Here is a 25,536-nt window from a genome sequence, read left to right on the forward strand (position 1 = left end):
CATACGTCCGAACAGGAAAGGTTACCGTTCCGTAATCTGTTTCCAAAACATTGTCGTATAGAGTTGAATAATGCAGTTCTGCTAATCCGACTTCCCACGATTCTGGAGACAGATCGATCCGTTTTGCAAGTTTTACGTTGAAATGGGTCAGCGTGTTGTTCGGAAAATAATTCTCCGATGCTGATGACGGAAGGTAAACATAGAAATTATCGTCCATTCTCGCCGAACACAAAGAATTCACTGGATCGTGGTGACGATATATTTTGATATAAATATGTTTTGGAAATTATTTTTCTGATAACTGTTTTACGGAAGATGCCTTGATCCACGAATCGAAACTAGGTGGATATCCGAGCCAGCGAACCAGGTATTCCAAATTTTTACCTTTTCCCCGGCTGTTCAAAATCTTATCAATTTTATACTCTTCGTCAGGATCCGAATAAACTTTTTGCAGTTCATGTTTGTAAAATGTGCCTTTTACAGGTTCTTCATTTAAATCGTCTATGTATACAGGTACAGGTGATCGCTGAACAAGGGAGTGGATTTTGAAAAGTTCTCGTGACCACGATTGTTCGTATCCCTTCTCAAAATGTCCTTTGACGACAGAGATTCGTACGAAATCACCAACATTCAGATCTGAAGACGTTTGTGAAATATGTCTGTCAGGTTTGTTGAGACGTTTCCACACGATGTAAACGTTAGACTCGTTCACATCTCGAGGTGCCATTCCTATGGAACTGTGGATAGTTGTATTGTAACCTTCGAGAAGTTGCGGTAAAATGTCTACGTAACGTCTTGTTTGTTTCGATGTGAAATATTTCCACATTCGTTCTTTCAATGTTCTGTTGAAACGTTCCACTACACTTGCTTTCACAGGATAATTTGAAGCGATCGAGAAATTTACATTTTCATTTTTTAAAAACTTCTGGAATGTAGAATTTGTGAACTCCGTTCCTTGGTCGGTCTGTAGTGTGACAGGTTTTCGTCTGCTTTGTCCGAAAATAATTTTGAAAGCTTCGGTTACCGAATTGCTTGTTTTATTTCTTAGTGGTAATGCAAAGGCATATTTTGAGAAAACATCGATCACTGTCAGAAGATATCTGTATCCATCGTTATGTTTTTGTATCGATGTCATGTCGTTGAGATCAGCTTCCCAAAGCATGTCTATGTTCCACACATTGTAATGATTTCGGGGGAACCTTTTTCTTGCAGGTTTGTGGAGTGTGTATGTTTCCTGGTGCATCAACCATTTTTTCACCGTATTGCGGGATATATTTTTATCCCGCACCGCGTTCCATAAACGATCTACAGATGAGAATGAAGCACGGTGTCGGGGATCGTAATATATTTTGGTGAGGATTTTATCATGTTTTAACTTAGGGACTCCCATGACTGATCTCTTTGTCTACGGCTTTTTCTCAGAGGAACCAGCTTGTATGCGTCAGGTGTTCTCAGAAACGGTGTAGTTTTTCTGGAAACACGGACAGCCGCTTTCTTCTTCTTTTTCTGTTTCTGTCGATGAGACGGTCCAGGGCTTTCCGTTGACGATGCTGAGAAGTTCAACGTCTTCGGATCAGGAAGTGTTTTTTCCTGACGTTCGTCTATCAAATGTTGAGCCGTAGATTGGTACTCGTCGATGATATTTTGTAACTGATGACGTGTATTACGGGGTAACGTCTCAGCCAGGTTCGGAGGAAAGAACGTCGATCCTGGCGAAATAGTAGAAGAACCGTCGTTATCTTGAACAATAGGAATTTGTAATGGTTCTTTGGATTTTCGACTCAGCCATAAATACTCGTCCAGTTCCTTTCTGTAAAGACGCCATTTCTGATCGTCTGATATATTTTTCATTTTTAGAATATCATTCATTTTTTTATCCAGAACGGATAATTTCTGAGTTACAGTCGAGTCGGAACCGCGAATACGTGCTAACTGTTCCGGTGAAAGGACGATCATCTTTTTGTAGGAAGATGTCATTTCTCAATGAGGAATGAGAGTACCGAGAAGACCCGATAACAAAGAACCTAGAAGTAAGGGTAGAAATCCACCATTTTGCACAAGTAGTTTTCTTCGTTTTTCGATGTTCACTTTCGGTTTCACGAGATTGCGTAAGACCGACTTGTAAGGTGTCAGACGACGTTTTGTGGACGGTTTAATTTTCACGTTTCCTTTTAAAACGTTCAGGCAGCATTCGCTGATGAAACGAATTGTCTTTTTCGGAGCACTTTTCAATAATGATTTACGGATTTTGGTCGGTGAATTTTTCAACACGTGCAAGAAAGGTGAATGTTTCTTGAAAGAAGACGAATGTCTATTCCTGTTAGAACGTGATTTGGTACGTGTCTTCCTCGTTCTCCTCATCTCGATGTTTTAAACATTCCTGAGGAAGATATGCAGTTGAGTAATTCTGGTTAAAAATGTCTGTCTGATAACGTAAAGGATCCGGTGTTGACTGTGAAAGATCAATATACAAATTACTGAAAGGTTGAGCGGTAGCATCTATATATACTTTTTTCGAGTTCCTTCATGCGGTGAGGATGAAGTTGTCGTGCAAACACAGTGAATTGGTTCATATCTCGAGGATTTTTAAAAATAACGAAATGCTTCACGTTCAGCGAAATGTCTCTGCAATTTTTCCCTTGATGAAAAAGATTCTGTGTTATGAACACCACCGAAATGTTTTTGTGATGACTGCCTTTTGTGAAAAGGTCGGCGACTTTTTCTTCTTGAGCAACCATCATAAGATCATCCAGGATTATGAGAGTAGGGGTTTTTCCGTTCCACGACTGCCAATCGACGATTCCTTTATGATATTGCACATCTCGAAGATTTTGCGGAATACTGTTTTCCTGATCGTAACACCATACGATTTTCTTGACGGGTCCTTCGACAAGATGAACGATGGAGTCAACCATATTTGTCACAAAAGTAGTTTTTCCACTTCCTGATGCTCCGCAGACCATCATGGTGAAAGGATGGGAAAGTTTAGGAAACATGTTTTATACTGGAGATTTGAAGAAAAATGAAGATCTGACACATTGTAAACACATTTTATACACTGACTGTCCGAAGAAGGGTTCAAACTTTTGACCGCTACAGACATATTTTAGTCAGCACAGTATCCGAAGGGATACGATAAATGTTCATCGTCGAAACGTCGTTTCAACAGTACCGGCTGAAACAGCTTTTTTTCATATGTACTGATTACTTGGAACTGTTTTGTTCTTCTGATCCTGAAAATATTTTCGACCATAACTTCAGGTTGCTCACTGTTTATCATGTCGCACATGGTGTCAAAATTGACCAATTCCGATGTGGAGGTATTCAATGTGATTCCTTTCACTTTACAGATATACTGCGGTTCGGAGAACGGTTTTGTTATTTTCATGCTGTAACTTTTCGGTCCCGTCGAGACAAACTGTTCACAAATCGCATCGGGGCCGAAATCTGTCAATTCATCGGTGAGTTCTCCTAGTGCGTCACCTGTCTGTGGGTGATACTCCATTTCAGGACTATCTACGTAAATTACAGAGTCTGTATCACAATAACATATCCTATCACCATAATTTTTCGAGAAGTTCGTACAGTTTCAGACGAGCATGGCATGTTGTGAAGGCTCCGATAGGAACATTTACTTTCCTGTTCAGACTGACAGCCTCTTCAACATATTTCCAGTTCACTAAAACGGTGTCCTGATTGATGAATACGACTCCTCCAATCATTATATTTGGATCAGTCATTTTATCGAGGAAATCTTTCGATTCCTTGATGATGGTCGTCTGGGAAAGGTTGTCCCGTTGACAGAACTTGCCCCATAAAGAATTAAGACAAAGTTTAGCCAGAGTACGTTTACCAGGATTGACTTCGATACTGTTTTCTTCCAATAGAATACCCTCCTTATCGAAATATCTCTGTATGTACTTCTTCTTATCCTCGTCGTTCTGACACCATGAAGGCCAGCCGCTCGCTTCCTGTTTTATTTTCAAGAAGGTGTTGACATAACCAGCAAAAAGTCCTCCAGTTTTCGTGACAGGGTTGTACATCGATGTTTCATACTTCCACACTTCCGATACCGACAACACTTTGTAGCCTAAACTGTAAGCTTTACGCACCTCAGCGATGACCCAAGTCCCCGAAAGTGCGCGTTGTTCATCGGAATGGCTGCATGTACCTTCACATTTTAAGCTGATAGCACATTCGTTACACAAGACAAACATCAGTTTTCCATGCATTTTTGTAGGTAGAACAGGATGTAAAAGGGCTTTTGGTGGCAGAACAGTACATTTTATGAGCCCCTCCATGTTCAAAACCTCATTTACCGAAGGAATAGAAGTTCCTAGAAATATGGTAGGATGTCCGACAGGATAGGTACAGTATTTGTTCACATAAGGGTACAAACTTGTAAAATCATAGTACTGTAATTTTTCATTTTCCTTGATTTTGTAATACGTCCTGACTGTTTCAACTCGTCCTCCATATAAGGCGTCTCGTGGATTTAAAGGAATGCAGCAGACGATAGGATGTGTCGATAGATGTCTATCGAGTTCAAGATCTGCTTGCAATATTTTTTTGAAATCGCATTCCCACATTGTGACGACACGGTATCCTTCAGAACGCAATGCCTCAAGTTTACGGCATGTTGTCTCGTATCTAAAGGCTGCTGTGTTCAACATGTCGTTATATCTCTGACTGTTACTATCCTGATCTGTTTTTTCTTCTTCTTCGTCGTCTTTCGGATACATATCTCTGTTAATTGATATGCAGCGTTGATAACCATGCCAGTAGCATCCAAGCGCCTCGTACACTGTCTGCGTCTCCTCGTGATAGCCGTCCACTTTGTAACGTCCTCCTATGACATATTTTTCACGAGTACGTCCACCGTGAAGAAGTATTACATGATTCTGTTCTTCAACGTAGGTTAACCATTTCAATGCGAACTTGGACATCTGATCTGCATGATGGTAACCTCCTTTAGGGATTATTCCAATAGTGTTAGACGGCATAAATTTCTGTCTGTAAATTAATGAACAGGCAGATGCTATCGTGATGCAGTCCCTGAAAATGTCTATTTTGCATATGTCTAGAAAATTCTGTCTCAACTTTAGGCATCCTTGTCTCAACAGGGTCACATCCTTGATGCAATATTGGAGAAGTTCGTTTTTGTTGTTAAAAGGTATATTTCTTTCACATTCATTGTTGTACCAGAACATGAAACGGTGTTGATCTTCAACCGTTTTCATATATTCATATCCGTATGCAGAAGGAGGAGGTGGCGGTCCTATGTAATTTCTATTCTTGTAAGTGTTCCACAAATGCGGATAATATCCTTTCTGCACAGGTAAACCAAACAGTTTTGAAAATCCTGCAAGATTTGACTGAACATAGTTGAGACTGTCCACAAAATGGAGATTTTGGTATGTCATGCAGACAATTTTGGTTCCATCTAAGATAACACGAGGTTTCATTTCTCTTTCCAGCATTCTCCGTAATAGAAATGTACAATCGTAACCTCGTGCATTGTGTGCACAGATGGTTATATTGGTAAACTTATGTTGCAATTCGAGATACGACAGAAATGTATCTACAGGGTCATCCCAGAATATAAACTGCCTTGTTCCACAAACAGAACACGAAGCTGTTAAATCCTCTCTTTTGTGACATGCGTGACAGGCTGTCTGCACCACAATAAGATTCGGAACATGAAGAAAAGTTTTTTCTTTGTCAGAAAAAGGAATATCAGTGTAGCATTCGAAATCGTAAAACACAAATAGAAATTTTGAGTACTGTTTAGGTTTCGGTATAGGCATGTAGCAGAAATGATTTACAGGTTTCACACAATTACACATAGTACAATATTTCATGTTGCATCTATGTACTTTTTCATATCTATTGTTTGTGAGAATAATTCTGAAACATCGGGGACACTGTTGGATTTCGCTACAGACAGTACCGTTTCGGAATGGTGTAGAAACATGATTTGTGAAACACTGTTCATTTCTGAAATTTCGGTGACATGTCTGACATGTTCTACGGACACCCGGTTCAGGTACACACGGTGGAGTTGCACGGCACATACAACATAATTGCTTACACATGTGACTATGAGGTTTACCGAATATGAGCTGGTTACACCCATGACATTCTTGGCTTGCTGCAAATGCTCCAACACGGTTCACTATCACATCATAATGTTGTCGGGCATTATCATACAGAAGGTATATAAATTTTGAAACATGTTCAACCTGTCCTTCAAACAGAACATCTTTAGCATCACGAAGATTGTTGTATACAATAATTTTATGATCTGTGAGAACTTGCTGAAATTTTCTCAGTTCAGGAATTCCGCTTCCGGCACACGCATTGTCTGTCAGATCTACATCTGCTTTCCGCATAAGTTCGAAAACAGGTTTAAGAAGATTTCTATTTTTTCTATAGTGTGAATAGGACGGATCATTATCAGCATGGGCTTTTCCTATTACCAAAGCTTCAGCTAAACAGAGTGGTTTTTTCCTATTCGGCACACCGACGATACTCCTTTTTTGCGTGCTTAACATGTAATTAGGTAAACAATATGTTCGTTTACCTCCACCACCTCCGACAGGTATATTGACATGGTCGGCTCGCAAAATTAACCGATCTGTAGCCGTGAATGTTTTCGCACTCTGCAATATTTTATACATAATGTTCCACACCATATCACTGTGTAACTGGTCGCTTCTGTGCCACCCGACATAAATATCTTTCACGGTTGGGTCAGATATGTTAGAGAGAGTTAAACCTATCTTGTCTTCATCCTTGGTGTCTTTCTTAACATAGGTGAGAAGATTTTCAACACCTTCACGGATCCATGTGTGAGGATCGACATTTTCTGGAGGGTGCGAGAAACTGAATTCCACACGACGTCCTTTGGAACGGAATTTGGGATATTCACGTTCTTGAATGTTATGTAATATTATGTTCCCTATTTGTTCACGAGGCACTGTATCACGTTTTCTTTTCTTACCTCTTCTATCTGATACAGAACCACTTTGGGGTGACGGCTCTGCTGAGGGTAAGGGATCCGGTCTCCATGACGGTCCTGGTAAAGGTTCCGGGTTTGATCCGGATGCGGTGTTTCTGGAAGTTCCTGGTGATGTGACGGCTATCTGCTTCTCCTCGGCAACTCTGGATACAGGATCGGGTGTCGATGACGGGCCTGGCGACTCTTCGGAAATATCTCTTTAACCTTCTCCGGTAAGATTGGGTACGAATGATGTCACGGTCTGTAGTAGACGGTCATACTCCTCTACTAGGGAGATACTTTCTCCCGCGATGATTTTTTGCGCGATGATAGTCAACACTTCCCGCAACTGTCCATGTGTTGTGTAATATCCATCACGATAACGTACTAACAGATCGTCAGCGGATAACTGTACATCCATGATCGTACAATGACTGTTTCACGAACACTGTGTTGTGGAGAGAACGCTTTTCTTTATATACGCAAGTATGACAAAGCAGTTATTTCCGTTCCTAACGGTTCTGCTGGCTGATCTGTAAACTCACCGGAAATCTGTAACAGTCCTCTGGTAACCGTCTTCGCCTTTTCTGACTGATATAAATGCTCATGTTAAATTCTCGGAAAAGCTAACTGTCTTCACCAGATGTTTTCCTGGCTGATATCAAACTCATGTAAAATTCTCGGAAATAGCTAACTGTCCTCACCAGATGTTTTCCTGACTGCTATGAAACCATCTAAAATTCTCGGAACTACTTAACACTCTTTTCCAACAGAGGCTAATTGGACTAGAGTGAAGGCAATTGTAGATTCGGAATCTGTACGTCAACACCTTTAAATAGAGTATATGGACGGAGGTCTACGGTCAAAATAACAAAAACCAAGATGGCGGCCCCCATTGTCATGACGAGCTGAGATGACAATTAATTGTATAATATTACGTAGTAACCGTCGGCGATGTTTACCGGCACCTATCTGTTGTAGGTAAATTGAAAAACTCGAAAAACATGTCCGGAAAGTTTCGAAGGGGCGTCCAGCCGTCCCTAATTGGACTAGAGTAAAAGCATTTGTAGATTCAGAATCTGTACGTCTACACCTTTAAATAGAGTATATGGACGGAGGTCTACGGTCAAAATAACAAAAACCAAGATGGCGGCCCCCATTGTCATGACGAGCTGAGATGACAATTAATTGTATAATATTACGTAGTAACCGTCGGCGATGTTCACCGGCACCTATCTGTTGTAGGTAAATTGCAAAACTCGAAAAACATGTCCGGAAAGTTTGGAAGGGGCGTCCAGCCGTCCCTAATTGGACTAGAGTGAAAGCAATTGCAGATTCGGAATCTGTACGTCAACACCTTTAAAGAGAGTATATTAACGGCGGTAGGCGGCCCCATAGCCATAACAAGCTGAGATGACAATTAATTGTATAATATTACGTAGTAACCGTCGGCGATGTTTACCGGCACCTATCTGTTGTAGGTAAATTGAAAAACTCGAAAAACATGTCCGGAAAGTTTCGAAGGACCGTCCAGTCGTCCCTAATTGGACTAGAGTGAAGGCAATTGTAGATTCGGAATCTGTACGTCAACACCTTTAAATAGAGTATATGGACGGAGGTCTACGGCCAAAATAACAAAAACCAAGATGGCGGCCCCCCATTGTCATGACGAGGTGAGATGACAATTGATTGTATAATATTACGTAGTAACCGTCGGTGATGTTTACTGGCACCTACCTGTTGTAGGTAAATTGAAAAACTCGAAAAACATGTCCGGAAAATTTCGAAGGGCCGTCCAGCCGACCCTAATTGGACTAGAGTGAAGGCATTTGTAGATTCGGAATCTGTACGTCTACACCTTAAAATAGAGTATATGGACGGAGGTCTACGGTCAAAATAACAAAAACCAAGATGGCGGCCCTATTGTCCGGCCCTGTGTGATCTAACATAAAATTGATTTGCCATATCTGTGCATTTTCAAGGGGCGACTCCGACTTTGTTTGGCGCCGGGAAGAAATAATAGAAGTAACTTTGCATTTTCAAAGGGGTTCGACTCCCCCTGTGTGTCCTAAAAACAGAAAAACAAAAAAACTGATTGCTTAAATTTTGTATTTTGCAACGAGTCCACTCAAACCCTGTAAAAACGGATTTGCCATATGTGTAGGTCGACTCTGATTCTGTTTATTTAAAAAACAGACGCAATTACAATAACGCTACATTTTCAACATCATCTATTTCACAATGTTCTTTCTCAGACGTTCTGTGAGGACTTAACAAGGAAGTTGGTTTTGCAATTATATCTCCATACGTTTATTATCTATCTGGATGGAACAAGGAAGTACTATGTACATAACGTTATCAGAGTCGACCAGATGCAACAAGGAAGTACTGTGAAACTCATCTCAGAACTGCAGGCCTCAGTCCCGCAATTTCCTCCTTGTAAATCTGTCATGATGTAATAAAGAACTCCAGCCACCGCAGTTTAATCTCTTCTACAGATTTCCGCGTAACACGCTTGCTAATGACTTAAGCATGTAAGGAAGTCTGCAGAACTTCTGAAACAGATTTTCCTCCACTCATTCTGTTCGTGTTTGGTCAAGCAGAACGTGCGATGGCTGATGCAAATTTGGTAAGTACCTATTTCATATTCATATTAAAAATAACATATTTTCTGTATACAGCATATATTTTTATTACAAGAAACTATTATACATATTTTATTATACCCATTAAATGCAATACCTCTCAATGTAGACGTTATATGTACACTCTTGGATTCGATTCCCGATGGAGACCTATGGTTCTGTGCATAAAGTAAATTTAAAATCAAATAGATTGTTTAATTAAATCTGTGATTGAAGTCCATTTTATGCACAGTAACACTAATTGTAACTGGACCTACAGTTTAAAGTGGAATCCGAACCACCGTGCCATGTGCCTCCATAGGGTATCGATCCGGCAGCCTTGATTACAAGCCGACGACGTTACCACTGTGTACATATCGGTGTACATATTTTATTGCTACCATTCGATATTATACATTCCTTATTTTAAAATTCTTAATGTGTACCTTCTCTTCTACCGCTCCGACTGTGGGGATGTGGGAACAAAAACCCACAACTGAAAGAAACGTGTTAGTTTGTTAGTAATATTAGTAATGTTTATTCGTTCAGTTTTCTTTTTTTAATAAGATCCATCATTTTCTCTTCCATTTCCTTCTCAGCTCCCCCCATTTTATCCTTTTGTGTTTTCTCTTTTCTCACACCCTTGAACACTTCCAGTAATTCAAAACATACCCGAAGTGATAAATGAGAAGGTATATATTGTGCTTTTTTCACATTTTCTATAAAATCCCCAAATACGGGTGCATTTTCTTTCTTCTCGATTATATATGCAAACATTTTAACCAACGTATCTATTTTGACCTCCATGTCGCGGCATACTTCCTCCAAATTTTTCATCAGCTTTTCCGATAGTCCATTTTCTTCACAGAAATTTACATAGCAAGCAACCTTTTTTTTCAACTTGACGAGCATGAATCTTGCTCCACAGATTTCTTCGTTCTTCGGGACATGTTTCATCCTTCAGGTCTCCGTGAATCAGGTTAAAATTGAATGGTAAACATGCCATCTGAAAATAGAGGACAAAATGTGTTATTTTCTCAATACACACACACATACATTCTATGTTTATATAATTATATATTTTTCACAGCAAAACGGGATGGCTATATTTGCAGCCTTCATTGAATACCAGGCTAGCACAGATGCTGAGACGGACAGGCTCGACTTTCTGCAAATATCTACTAGATTCCAGGAGGAACTCAGACATGCGGAGCAGGACCAGCGAGCATTTTTTGCCGAGTTTGGGGAGCAAATGGCTACTTTTCTCGAAAGAGCTGCTGCTCAGGTGCAGCAGACATTGACTCGAAACAACCAGGCTAGGCAAACGTTCGCCACACAAGTTCAAGAACAGCAACAAAGGTAATTATCGACATTATTTTTTTAACTTATATAATACATGATTTAAATATATTATCTACCACCTCTACTAATTCAGAAGATTTTTGTTTTCAGAATTATATGTAAATATAATGTACTACAATTTTAATTGTTACTTTTTTTTTCTTTTTTTTTCAGAATACGCAACAGAGAAATCGAAAGAGTCAATAGACTTCGGAACTTGTTACCACCCGACGTTCTTCGAGATGGGGTTAGACGGCCTGCTCGTTCTCCGTCTCCGGAGGAGGATGAGCGAGAGGTAAGGGCTGAGGAGGAGGAGGAGGAGGAGGAGGAGGAAGAGGAGGCTGAGGAGTGAGGAGCTATCGAACCGTCATGTATAGACCGATGCTAATAAAACATATATAAAAGCACAGGTAATATATTATCTCTCACCTTTTAACTTGCTTCGTTTTCAGCTTCCGACGTGTCAGTCTCCTCTATTATTTCGGGGAACTCACGATGTGGGCCTGTACCTCTCGAAAACTGCTCTTCAACTTTATGGACACTGGAAATAAAAGCATATTTTGATCTTAGATCGTTACGCCGTAACGGGTTGTAACAATAGTCGGCTAACTCTTCTAAATCTAATGCAGTACCTTTTACTCCTAATGTATCGCTTACCGACTCCTGTAGGGGTACACTACTGTTAAACCACTGAAATATTTCACCCAGGGATAACATAGACTCCCGATATTGTTTTCTAAATATCTGCATCAGAGTTGCAACATCACTATAATCCACTATCATGTATTTTTTGTGACACCCCACTCGGTACAGCAGGGGAATCTCCTCATTCAGTAAATGTTCCAAATTTTCATACCGTGTCAATTCGACAGCGGCACGCCCACAATTTAAACTCTCATCCGTCATCATGATATATTTTGTAACCAGACAACGTGGAGGAACATGCAGATCGGATATATCTACATGTTCCGAATTTAGTTCCGATTCTGTCTCCATACAGATTCAATCTTTTGAGGAAATTCCCGATACTACAGTAAAAGGTCCTGCATTATATCCGTGAGATGCTATCTCACCGGCTACACGATTGCTCCACACATGGTACGGCAAATGACCGTATACAGGTGCTCTCTCGAAAAGGTAATGTGTCTCACATAATCCTGTTCTACGACTCTTGATGTACTGCATGCTGATCGGAAAACCATTACTTTCAAGTTCCATAAAATTCTCATTCACTAGATCTCTATTGTAAAATGTTATTAAAAGAGATTCCCTGTACCTTACCGGACTATCAAAAACCAACACTTTGGGACTATTACTCTCAAATATTTTCGATTTAACACCATGCAGTCTTTTCGAATCGGAGACTGTTACAGGGTATGCAAAACACATTGCCTTCCTCGGAGAACGCTCTATGTAACCGTACAAAGGATTATACTGCATACTTTTATCAGCATCATGTTTTCTTTTCCTCAACGTTTCACCCCTACCACCACCACTACTTTTCTTTCCACAGCGTCTCAACTTCTCATATTTGTGTTGTGCAGCATTCTTTGCTTCCCACGATCTACGAAATTGCTGTTCCGTAAAATACTTAGGAACGCTCACGTACGGGCTGTCATCCTTAAACATTTCAGGCTGTACCGACGACCGTGGTGTCCGTGGAGGAGACGGCAGTAGACGGCTACTTCGTGATGTCGTCGTCGCTGGCAACAAATCTGGAGCAGCGGGTTTCATCCCCATTACACTGCCGACAAATTGCAATATCCAGCCCCCTATACCCATTTTACACTTCTACTCACCTCAAGATAACCCACTATATATATTATATATATACCAGGTAGGATTGATCCGTTGAAACTGATCACTTTCCTCACTATAGTATCTGCAACCTGACAGGCGATTGTGCTGGCTGAGCTGTGGACAGTTATCCGGCGGACAGTTGTACCTCTTATGATGCATATCTGGTTCGTTCCATTTTATATACCTTCCTCCCGACGATCAACACAGTCATATTCGATACGTAATCTCTCGCGCAGAGCATCCAACGCCCACGTGCCTCTCCTATCTTCTTCCTGTCCTGGTACACTGTACACACTCAACTCTTCCGAGAATCGTACTTTTTTTACTCTGTAAAATTTATCTACATCCGTCTTCTCCGGCACTTTTTTCTCCTTATGCTCTTTCTCCATCACGTGCTATCCCACATGCTTTGCAGAGAACCCTCCTTCCAGCACAGCATTCAACCATTCCGCACATCATTCATCCGGTCCATGCATATCACTCTCAACCCCACACACACACATATCGCTCACCAATTCCTGGAACCACTTAACGATAATCTTTCTCGCAACACCAAACCAATTAACACCAGACATCAAACATTACTCATTCCCCGAAACCCTACTCTCATCCCACACAATTCCTAGAACTCGAACACTCAACACTTCAACGTCATCTGCTCGAACATTCACCAGACCCTGAAATAATCTCCCGACAAAATTCCTTGAAAAACAGACCTTAAAACACTTGACTCAAACACGCAAAAGCAATTACCATTCCAGACCCATTACACAAACCACATCCATTAATTCTCACAACATTTCCTCGAACCAACACTCGACAAACCACATTTTCCAAGAACAGGCACTTAACCTTCACCGCACGCCTTAAAAGCCTCATCAACGCCATCTGTTTTCAGACGCCGGAAATTCCGAGAAAACCAGCCGTCACCGGATAATCGTCGATACTTTTCCTCCTCCCCAACCCAAATTCCCAGAATTTCAGAATCATCCAACGCCATCTGTTTTCAGACGCCGGCAAAACGGGAAAAACCCGAATACTTTTCCTCCTCCCCAACAACCAATCAAAACGCTCCTCACAAAATTAAGCCCCGCCCATTTTAAAACAGCCCACCAATCAGAATCATCCTCACAATTAAGCCCCGCCCATTTTATGACGTCATCGCGAACAACAATAACCCTTGCTTGCCCACACAACTACATCATCAATTGATCTTTGATCGATCTTTTCCAATCAATTGATTTATCGGACTCAACGCCGGTGCATTACTACTCCCTCTTTAACACAAACTCGCTTAAGACGAACACTCGGTTAACATGAACAAAATGCTGGTCCCTGCAGGGATGTATTATATTTTATAGAAAGTTTTAGCGGTTAACGCGAATTTCGGTTACCACGAATGTCGAACTGTTTCTTAGTCCGTTGCATCATTAGATCTCATTTAACACGAACTTTCAAAGTCTTTCATATTTTTTTTTCTGTTGTTCCTCTGCTAGGTATGTAAGAAATCGCTCGACAATCTCTAACATCTTGTCAACAATCAACTTATACAGTATTGTAACCAACAGATTTAGTTCAACAATGTGTTAAAATGTGTTTTTCTATTCTTTAAAACATAACCAGTACGAGTAACATCAAGATTAAAACTTGGGTGCAATTGCTCGACAATCGCGATCATCGCAGCAACAATGAGCTTATACGTATTTAAACAACAAATTCAGTTGTGTGTTCAGATGTGTTTTTCTGTTCTTTAAACCGTAGCCAGTACGAGTAACATCAAGTTGCAAGCAGCAAGATAGGAGTCATGGCCAAGAGGAAGCAGACAGGTATAAATCTGCAAACAAAACTGAGAATCGTAGAGGAAGTAGACCGTGCTGCATTGAACAAAACGACAATTGCTGAGCAGTATGGAATTGCCAAATCTACATTATAGACAATACTTAAATACATAATAAAGGTAAAAAAGGTAAAGTCCTCCCCTGTGCTTCGCACCACGCCATGAAGGCGTATAGGGGGTGTGGGGGTAACGCCCCACACTTTCTTGATCTGGTCGTGAGTCGGGGTGATGTGATCAGCACCACGCCACTGACCGCCTTTACCCCCAGGGTTTCCATTATTAAATACATAATACGTATTGTAAATGTCTAATCTGTAGAAAGAACTGTATTGCAACAATAAAATTTGAGTCCCCGGTTAGCACGAATTTTCGGTCCCTTGGGATTCGTGTTAATGATAATTTACTGTAATACATTATTTATTGAATTCCAAAAAGATTGCTAGATCCAGCTGTTGAGAAATAAAGTTCTTGAAATATTTGTATGTGTATTATTAGTAGTAGTGGTACACCGTCAAAGCAAAGCAACTTTTCCTTACCTTCATGCACGTTGTGTGCAATTAAATTGACTTCATATTATATACAATTAAACAAGTATTTTTATTTTATTTTGGACTTGGTAAGTATTTCGGGAATGTCCGGATTCCTTGAACCCCATTTTAAATACGTTCTTACGAACTCATATCAGTTAGCTCTCACAAGAATCAAGATATGAATTGTTGTAATGAGAAACGCGCAAGCTTCAAAAGCTTAGAACGTCATGAGAGATAATTGAGTATTTAGTGGAAGTATTATTGGCGTATGCTCTATGTTCTGTTCATAAATATTTTCTATGTTTGAGATAAAAATTCTTTGTTGGAAGGTACGGACCAGCAGTTTCATTGTAATATATACACATTTGTGATCTTATCTTCATAAAGGTTGAGAGAATAAATATGAACATCACACACCTAAGGAATTCTGCCAGTTATGTATTTCAACTGCTTCTTTAGAGCCCGCGTTGCAGAAGTTAGGTAACTCCTTGCATTGGAGTCAGATGCGATGGAAATCCACCACTATTCTGTATAGGAAAAAAATGTCAGGAACGACGAGTCTGGTTTGCGAATAGCTTTGCGAATGGCAAGGCGACAGACTATTGCCATAAACCACAACCCGACTCCAACCTCAGCTTATTAGGAAGGGAATTAGAGAAAACTCGCATTTCTAGCACTGAGGGAAACCATAGGAAATGGGAATGGCTTTCAATAAGGGGATGGAATGTTAATTAATTCGGTCTTCAATTTTAAAAAATGCCAACGTGTACAATGCTCTGATATTGTACCTGAGAAAGGCCTCGAAAATGAACATCAAAATTAGCAATGTGATTGTATATACTCCGTCCGCGGAATTTTTGGAGTGAGCAAACAAAAACAAGTCCCTGCGCGAGTAGTGACGTTAGACGGCTCGACCAGTGAACACGTTGGGAGGGAACGGGATTGCGGGGAGGGTGAAAGCGTCTGTAGTTAAGAGCCTTTGCAGAAGCGTGTTCTGCTTCAACTCCGCTTATTTGTTTTCTCTCCTTCTCTGACATTATGCGTGGCCTTGCTCCAGGGATTCCAGGGATAGAGTATAATGGTGCAGTGGCGTAAACAAGGAAAGGTTTTTGGGGTTATAATTCCCCATTTGACCCACGATTACTGAAAAAAAATGCTGAAAACAGAAAAATTGGGACCAATATCTATGTACCTTATCAAAAATCCAGTACACTCAGATACATGCAATGTACTTTCAGTCCCATATACAAAGACTATGAATGTGGATGTACAAAAATTTACATTAAAAAATTCCAGTTGGATTGCAAAATTTGAAATTATTTTATTGTGTTAAATCGTGAACAACCGATTTTTTTTTGGATATGTAAAGTGGGATGTACAGTCACGGACACTGCCGGCTTGTAACGATTCCATTGAAAGTTAATGTATTCATTACAAGCCGGCAGTGTTCGTGACTGTACAAGTATAAGTAGCATATTGTTCATGTTCTTTGTTTTACGCGATGAGAGCTCCAAAAATTGAAACAATAATGCGAAACATGCTGTAGACAACCTCTGCACCATGTACATTAACATCCATTATTTAAATGTACCTAGAAGACAAGGTAATAATCAATGACAGTTGTCATGGACAATATGCTTAGGAATACTTGTGCATCCCATTGTACAGGATGAGGACGATATATTCTATATTTGGCTATACTGCACAATCGACCCTTGTGGTTTACCACTTTGGCGTGAAAATAAAATATGTTCACTCGTAGTACTTAATTCGAGCTTAGATTTGGCACTGTCCATTTTTCAATTAGATGCTCCTGTTCAGTTAAATAATACAAACTTTCTTACATTACTTACCATAGTTTCTTTCCTGTATCCACATTCATGTTGTAAACACACAATATTGCCAGGTCGAACTTTGGTTTTAACGTAGATATAGATTATAATTTCCACTAGGATTCAACTTTCTATATTTTGTGGTTTTCATTTTATTTTTGGATATTGAAGTTTTTACGTGTATTTTTTAATAGCTGTAAATTATTTTCGTTATTTTAAATTGTTTTCCTTCAATTTGTTTGGCAAATATATGGGTATTTTATTGTTGAAGGTTGTCTGATTGTTGTGCGATAAGGGAGGCCCGGACTTCACTTGTCTTCCTTATCGCACAACGTGAGGACAACCTTGGGTTGTTACGTTTCTGGAGTAATGCTTACGTTGTTAGGTTAGGTCCGTTAGTTTTTGCTTTCTTAAATAAACACAACAACTCTTATATAACAAATTAGGCATATAACTTACATCTTCATGTAAATTAGGCTCATTCTCGTCTTTCATTTTTAATGGATGTTCCTCAAACTAAAAAACTGTGTTTTCTTCCACTTCCAATTGTTTCCTCACCATAAATCCTACATTTCTGGAATCCTTAATTCATACCCTTTCCAACGATGTATCATACATATTTGTATTAGGAAGGGTCGATTCGACATCCTTCCCCTATACAGAGTGTTTCATAAAGGACTTTAGAACTTTGTAATTATACATAAAATTAGTCACACTCCTCACAGAGCTGGTTTTGGAGTAATTTTGTAGCAAAATACATCAAATTTTGACTCACGTAGTAGCTTAGTTCCGAATCCCACCACCGTTAGTGCTAGCAACAGTTGTACCAAAATGGCTGCCTTCACTAGTTTCCAGTGAGTGTTTGCAGAGCTTGGAAATTCACTTCCAGCAAGATGACGCACCGCCGCAATACCTCAACGACGTCCGGGTTTTCCTCAGTAACCGCTTTCCAAATCAGTGGAAAGTTCGAGGTGGATCGATTGCATGGCCACCTTGTTCACCACACCTGACACCTCTTAATTTTTACTTCTGGGGATTTATCAAAGATGAAGTTTTCAGACTACCCCTACCTGCTACACTCGCTGACCTCAGAGCAAGAATCTACGCTGCAGTTGAGGAAGTTACGCCTGACATGCTGCAGCGGGTTTGGCAAAAAATCTACTTCAGATGGGATGACTGCCAAATTAGCAATGGAAGTCACATTGAACCTTACTGATTTATAGGGTAAACACGTGATGTATTTTGCTACAAAATGACACCAAAACCAGCTCTGTAAGTTGTGTGAATAAATGTATATATCATTTCAAAGTTGTAAAGTCCTTTATGAAACACCCTGTATTTTATAATATGTAAATATTAAGCGATAGGTTTACATTCTTTAATTTGATAGATTTTCAACTTTATAAAATATTAGATTTTCACATTTGCTATTCCGAGATATCACGAGAGGTACGAGGGGCGTTCACCCATACTCACTTAGCATTGGCTGTGGACACTTATTTGTCCCAGAGTCACACACTTTCCCCATCGTTTTACGCGACTTGGAGGCTCCTCGTATAGAACCCAAGAGTTTGAGACTAAATTCAGGAGAGAAATCCATCAATTAGTTTACCATCATCTGTCTTCATGAGGTATAGAGGTGGACGTCGGATAGTGCAAGGTCAGGAGAATAAGGAGGATGCGGTAGAATTTCATAGACACAGAAGCGTGATTCCATTTGTTCGACATTCTCATTGTGGATAGGAGCGATGTCTTTCAAGAGACGAACGCGAATGCATACAGCGCCTTTGTTGTTCCGCAATTTCAGCAGCAATGAGACATAATTGGTCCCGGATATTGTGGTCACAAATCTGTCAATACTCCTTCTTTCTGGTCACAAAACACCGTAAATTTTCTTAACAGCGGAGGATTGGGTTGCAGGTGCCTTTTCCAGTGGTTAAGAGACGTATGACTTCCATTATTTACACTTTGATTTCGTCTCCGGGCCATAGCGATAATCTCATGGCTCATCCTGTTTAACTGGTAGGACAAAAAAATCCTCTTGGTTTTCTTGGTACATGGCTAAAAGTTCGCGGAAGCACCTTGTCTCTCTTGAGAAGATGTGAGTAACCGGGGAACCCAGCGAGTTGAAAACTTCCGTATACGCAGATGATACATGATGATATTTTCCACAGAGTCCACATTAATCTAGTCTCTTCGGCTATTTTCGAATGGATACTTGGAGATCTACGATTGTAGTCTCAAAGTTGCTGACGGTGCCTCCGTCAATGGTGGACTGCGATCGACCGGGATTATAAGCAGTTTCCACTTACAACTGACCACATTTGAATTGCCTTTACCAGTGCTTTATGATCGTATAGAATTGGGCTTCTGATCCAAACAGCGTCGCCATCTCCTGGAAAATTTGTAAGGTGTGGTGTATTAGAGGAACAGGACCTGATGACTATTCTCTACTCTACTGGCTGCATCCTCACACATTCCTACACCTTCACATGAGAAAAGAAAGTTTTTAGTCCAGGGTTGCAAATTGCATTATGCCACTTGTAAGGATGCATGTACATACATGTGTATTTTCATCCCCATACAGGCACTGGAAGTGGGCTAGGGGAAACATTTATTGAACGCTCCTCGTATTATTTGGAAGGTTTATTAGCCAAGCAAATTTTAACTTCTCTACAGATATCAGAACATAGTAGGACAGTCAATTCTGGCATACGACTGACACTGCTCAATTTTACTTCCGTTTGTATAACATAAAAATTGAAATAAAACGAAACAAGGACAATGTTATAGCAGCAAATTAGTTCAGTATGTAACATGCCCTCGTTGCTCAAGGTATAACATAAGTTACAGATATGAAACATGCAAACCTGACCCCAAGACTACAGTCTCAACAAGAGCCAGCCAGCCCCCGTGGGGGAGTGGTTAGCATATCGCACTAGGACGCCAGGGGTCCCTGGTTCGAATCCTGTCCTGGGCATGGATATTTGTGAGTGTCCATTCATCAATTTCATCATATCATCACTCATCCCCATCATCACAAATTAGCTAAAAGTGGCACAAGAAGCGAAGTAAAATAAAGCAAATCTATCAATCAGTGAGAGCCAAATTTTGAGATATCAAAATTCATGAGGTGAAGGTCTAAGAGATTGTGTGATAAATGATCTTTCCATGCGACAAATTCCATGAGTTTCCAAGGCTATGATAATGGCTCGGACACCAGGGGGAGATAAGCTAGAAAAAACAGAAACGAATCCTCGACCTCAACTTTCGTCCTTTCTTTGTGCCACGTGCTAGTTATTCCGTAAAGCTAATGGTGAACGACCCAGCACTCTCATATCCTGGTGGTGTGAATTTTTCAGCACTGTTCAGGAGCTCTACAACATTTATCTCCGTCCACCTACCAGAAAAAGCTAGACTGCGGAAGCGACCCATGTGTTTTTCCAGTTTGACCTATAAATAATATATGTTCACTAATAGTACTTAATTCATGCCTCGTGTTGCCACTGTGCATATTTCAGTTACAAGTTCCTGTTCTGTGAAAAATAAGTATATTTTCTTACATTACTTACCATAGCTCCTTTCCTGTATGCAACTCCATGTTCTAAACACGCAGTATTGGTTAATTGAGTGTTTGTAAGTGCACTTTATGCACAGTAAGGCTAATCGTGACTGGACCTACAGTTTAAAGTGCAATCCGAATCACTATGTGCCTCCACCGGGTGCCGAACCCGGAACCCCTTGATTACAAGCTACCACTGCGCCATCGGGGAGGCCTAAACACGCAGTATTTCCAGGTCGAATGTTTTCTTCTTAACGTGGATATATGTTCGAATTTCCACGAGGAATCACTTTCGTTATTTCTTGGTTTACTCCGTATTTATGATTTTTATTCAATTCTTGGATGTATTAGGTTCTATTTCTCGATAACTACTAATTATTTTCGTTAGGTTAGGTTAGGTTAGGCTATGTTTCGTTATGTTAGGTTATGTTATGTTAGTTTAGGTTAATTTTTATTACGTTAGGTTACCTTAAATTAGGTTTGGTTACTTTACACATTCTTTACTTTTACATTAGTTTATTGTTTGTGAATTTGGCAAGTGCTTCCTAAACCAATGCAGTGACATTTTGCGCGGAAATTAAACCCATTATGCCTCAAACTTAATACTACGTTTTTTTCTCTTCCAATTGTTTACTCACCATAAATCCTGCATATCCAGAATCCTTGATTCATACCCTTCACAAGGATGTATTATACATACAGCGTGTCCACAAAAACATTCCGTGATTATAAACACTTATAGCATTGCTCTCGGTACTCATATTTATATAAAATTGGTGCCATTAGAAACAGAGACTAAAAAAAATTAATACGTAACTACCTACCTTAGTGGCACTCAATGTGTGCTCCTCGTCCCACGGTGCAAACATCAAGGCGATATTCCCACTCATGCCACACGCGTTCCAACGTATCTACAGTGACGGTTCCGATGGCGGCAATGATACGACGTTTCATATCTTCCAGATCTTGAGGCAGTACAAGATATTTTATGTGACCCCACAAGAAGTCACAGACAGACAAGTCAGGGGACCTCGGTGACTACTTGCAGAACACAGCATCTTTCTTTCCAGAGCGCCCAATCCATCTTCTTTCAATTTTTTCATTTAGAAAATTCCGAACATCGAGATGACAGTGAGGAGATGCTCCATCTTGTTGGAAAATAATTTCATTGTCTTCTTCTTCTAATTGTGGAAAACCACTCACTGAGCATATCAAGGTAATTCATACCGTTGATAGTGTCCTCGTGAAAGAAAAATGACCCATACTCTTTCAGTTTCGATACGGCACAGAACATATTTACCTTAGGGGAATAACGTTCAACATCCAAAACAAAATGTGGATTCTGGGTCCCCCAAATCCTAAAGTTGTGTTTGTTTACTTTCCCATTGACGTGGAACGTTGCTTGGTCACTGAAAATGATTTTCGCTGACAGGTTCTCATTATTCTCCATAAGTGTTAATAAATGTTCAGAGAAAGCAAGTCGTTTTTCACTGTCATCAGGTATCAACTTCTACAGTAACTTCAGTTTGTAGGGATGAAACTTCAAACGAGTACGTAGGGTTTTGGACACGGAGGATTTAAGGATGTTTAACTCTACGCAGAGACTTCATAGGACTACGTACAAATGTCTCCGCACCTGTTCCCCAATTTCCACATTGGCAGATGGTCTCCCTGAATGGCCTTTCCAATGATTACATATACATCCTCGCTCTACGAAATCTCTGTACCATCTCAGAATCATCTTGTGAGTAGGTGCCGCATGTCTGAAGGTCCGTCGGACGGCACGCTGAACTGTCACTACACTCCGTGTGTTATGGTATTCCAGTACACACCAACTACGTTTCTGTGGGTTGTAAGCCCATAGTGTACGATAGCTCATTGCCATGAATCTCTAAACGCTACAGAATTCACACTGAACTTCAATGCAAACCTAAACATCCAGTAAACATCAACAGTAACACAATTTGCTTCTAACAACAATGTTATTTACAATAACACATTAACAATCGAAAGGATTTTTTTTCATTATTTTATTGTTATGCCATATATTGTTGTAGTTAACGCCAACAATAACACATCCACTAAAATTCTTTGAGCTGTTCTTTCGAATGGTATCGGTATAAATTTCGTAATATACATAATTGAAATTTTGCGGTCGTTTATAATCACGGAATGTTTTTGTGGACACGCTGTATTTCTATTAGAAAGGGTCTATTCGACATCCTTACCCGTTGGATTATCCTGAAGACATTTATTCCCTCTCTAACGGTAAACCTCTCAGGGCTCGAACAGAAGACTCTCTATTGCCACTTGAACATTGAAGTAGTGTATCGTGCCGTTTATGAGGTCACTGAAGATATAAAGTTAGATGCTTCTGGAGAAGATTTCGATAGGAATTGCAAAGAAACAAAGCGTTTAGATGTCTTTGTCGTTTGGTTTCCTGGCATTTATTGTTATTTCAAATCAACAATAAAGTACGGAGAACTAGGATAAAAATAGTAGTAAGGAAAGCTAGAAACCGCAAAGAGCGGTAGAACCAATAGCCAAGAACAACAACAGTAAAGGACTCTAAAGATAACATTCCACTTACGGAGCACTATTGACCTGATACAAAGGGATCAAAGTTTTCTAGAGAAGTTAAAATCAGCTGGGGGATAAACGGAGTAATAAACAATGCGAAAAAACTAGCAGACAAACTCAGTGTCAATCCTGTGTTTGAAAAGGAAAGACGAGTTCGACCAAGAAAGTAAAACAACAAAATATTTACTGCCCGCTGAGGTAGAGAAAAATCTCCTTCAAAGTAAATTTCATTTATGTAGATTTAATACAGGAATTTGTACTCTCAAACAAAGATTTGAACTAATGGAAAACCATAGTGAAAATTTTAAATTTCTTTGATACTACTACGTACAAAAAATACCCGGAATTTGTGAATAGAAACACAAAATACGTGGTTAATCATCAACATTTATTTTGTCGCCTCCAAAATAGGCCCCATCACATGCAACACACATGTTAACGCTTAACACAGTCTTCAAAATATTTTTCAAACGCAGAAGACGGCATCTCCCTGAGTTCCTTCTGCGAATTTCCTTTAATGGATTCAATTGATTCAAGACGCCTTCCCCGAAGTAATAACTTGAGTCGCGGAAAGAGAAAAAAAATCACTCGAAGCCATTTCTGGAGACTATTGAACTTCGACGAGCACATGTGCAGAGTTTTTGGCCAAAAACTCGCGAACAAGAGTCGACGTGTGCGACGACGCATTATCGTGGTGCAAAATCCAAGAAGAGTTTTTTCCATAACTCTGGTCTTTTCCGGTGAACATTCTCACGCAAACGCCTCATAACGGTCACATAAAACTCTTTATTCACAGTTTGTCCCGCTGAAAGGAATTCTCAGTGCACAATACCACGATAATCAAAGGAAACAATGAGCATGACCTTAATTTTTGGGAGACTTTGGCCTGGTTTTTTGGGTTTTAGTTCATTTTCGAAGAGCCATTCCGAAGATTGTGACCTGTTTGCATGTGATACTCATATACATACTCAAATTACACATATTGATGTGGAACAATAATATTTTTATTAGGAAGAATCAAGTATCATGAATTTTTTGTGTTCATACCCACACATACACTACATATTAGAACCTTTTTGTTCACATAAAAATTAGTTCTTCTTTATTAGATTTCTGTAGACATTCAAAGGATGAAGTACAAGATTTGTTGCGTAAATATTGATTCAATGTTTCATATCCTCCAGAATCGAAATATTTCTGGTTACTTATTCAGCTGGCAATCCATCAAAATAGGAATAAAAATAACCTCGACTGTTTGAAACAGATAGTGCTCTGAGTGCATTCACGGAACGTGTTATTTGCTAAGAAAGAAAGAAAACTATAATAAATATACATAGTTAGCTGGTTGGTTTCTTCATCAGATCAATCAGAATTATAAAATTCTATGACCATCAAACATGTTGAAAAACATTCTGAACTTACAGGTAAGGAAATATTTGCTGCAGAATGTATTGTCAAAATAACATTCTGAAAGGTATAGACAGTGCTTCGAATCCCAGTTAGGTCTAGTCCCAGTTAGCACATGTAGAATTTACAACTTTTCTTCTATTTATTTAAACAAAACAGTTTTCAAGTTATCCTTTTTTGTATGTACAGTGGATGTACGAGTGTTGCTAGGCAAATTAACCATGACTATTTCCATTGCTTTTTTTCTCTTTCACCTTGAGTGCGCCATAAAAATGCTAAATCAATACCAAATTTTGCCTCCCACTAGGCTTGCAACAGTTACATGAAAGATTTGTACATTCCCAAGCACTACATCAAAGTTGAAACCTGTATCACTACCTTGGATATTGGGTCAGCCAAGCAGATGGCATGTAGTTAAGCTATGAAGCTACTACTTGGCTTTCTACTCCAATGCTTGTTAAGGCGAAATACGCTACGTCACAATAATCTAAATGGCATAAAACTAGGGACTGACATAGTTTGGCCTTGATAGAGTTTGGGAGGAACTTGGCCATGCGTCTTATAGAATACAGAGATGCGAAAGCTTTTCTACACGCCGAACTTGTGTGATGTGACCATGATAAATTTCCGTCTAATACAATTCCCAGATCTTTAACAGTTTGGTTAAATGGAATGCGAGTCGAATCTACAAGAATGGAAGGCAGAATGTTAAAATCTACGTAACGTTTCAGTTTATCGGAAGCAATCAAAGTTGCTTGTGTTTTATTAGGGTTAATATACATGCCATTGTCTAGCGACCAGTTAACAATCCTCTCTATATCTTCATTAACCTTGGAAATGCCATCGCTTAACATTACTGGGGGTGCAGAATAGTACAACTGGAGGTCATCGGCATACAGGTGATAACGGCAGTGTTTCAAGATATTTGGCAGGTCATTAATGTATAAAGAAAATAATAAAGGGCCGAGTACGCTTCCTTGCGGAACGCCACAGGTGATCTCAGATAGCGCCGAGCACTTGCCA

Source organism: Lepisma saccharinum, chromosome 15 (genome assembly GCF_977018435.1).
Source record: "Lepisma saccharinum chromosome 15, izLepSacc3.1, whole genome shotgun sequence".
Lineage (NCBI taxonomy): Eukaryota > Metazoa > Arthropoda > Insecta > Zygentoma > Lepismatidae > Lepisma > Lepisma saccharinum.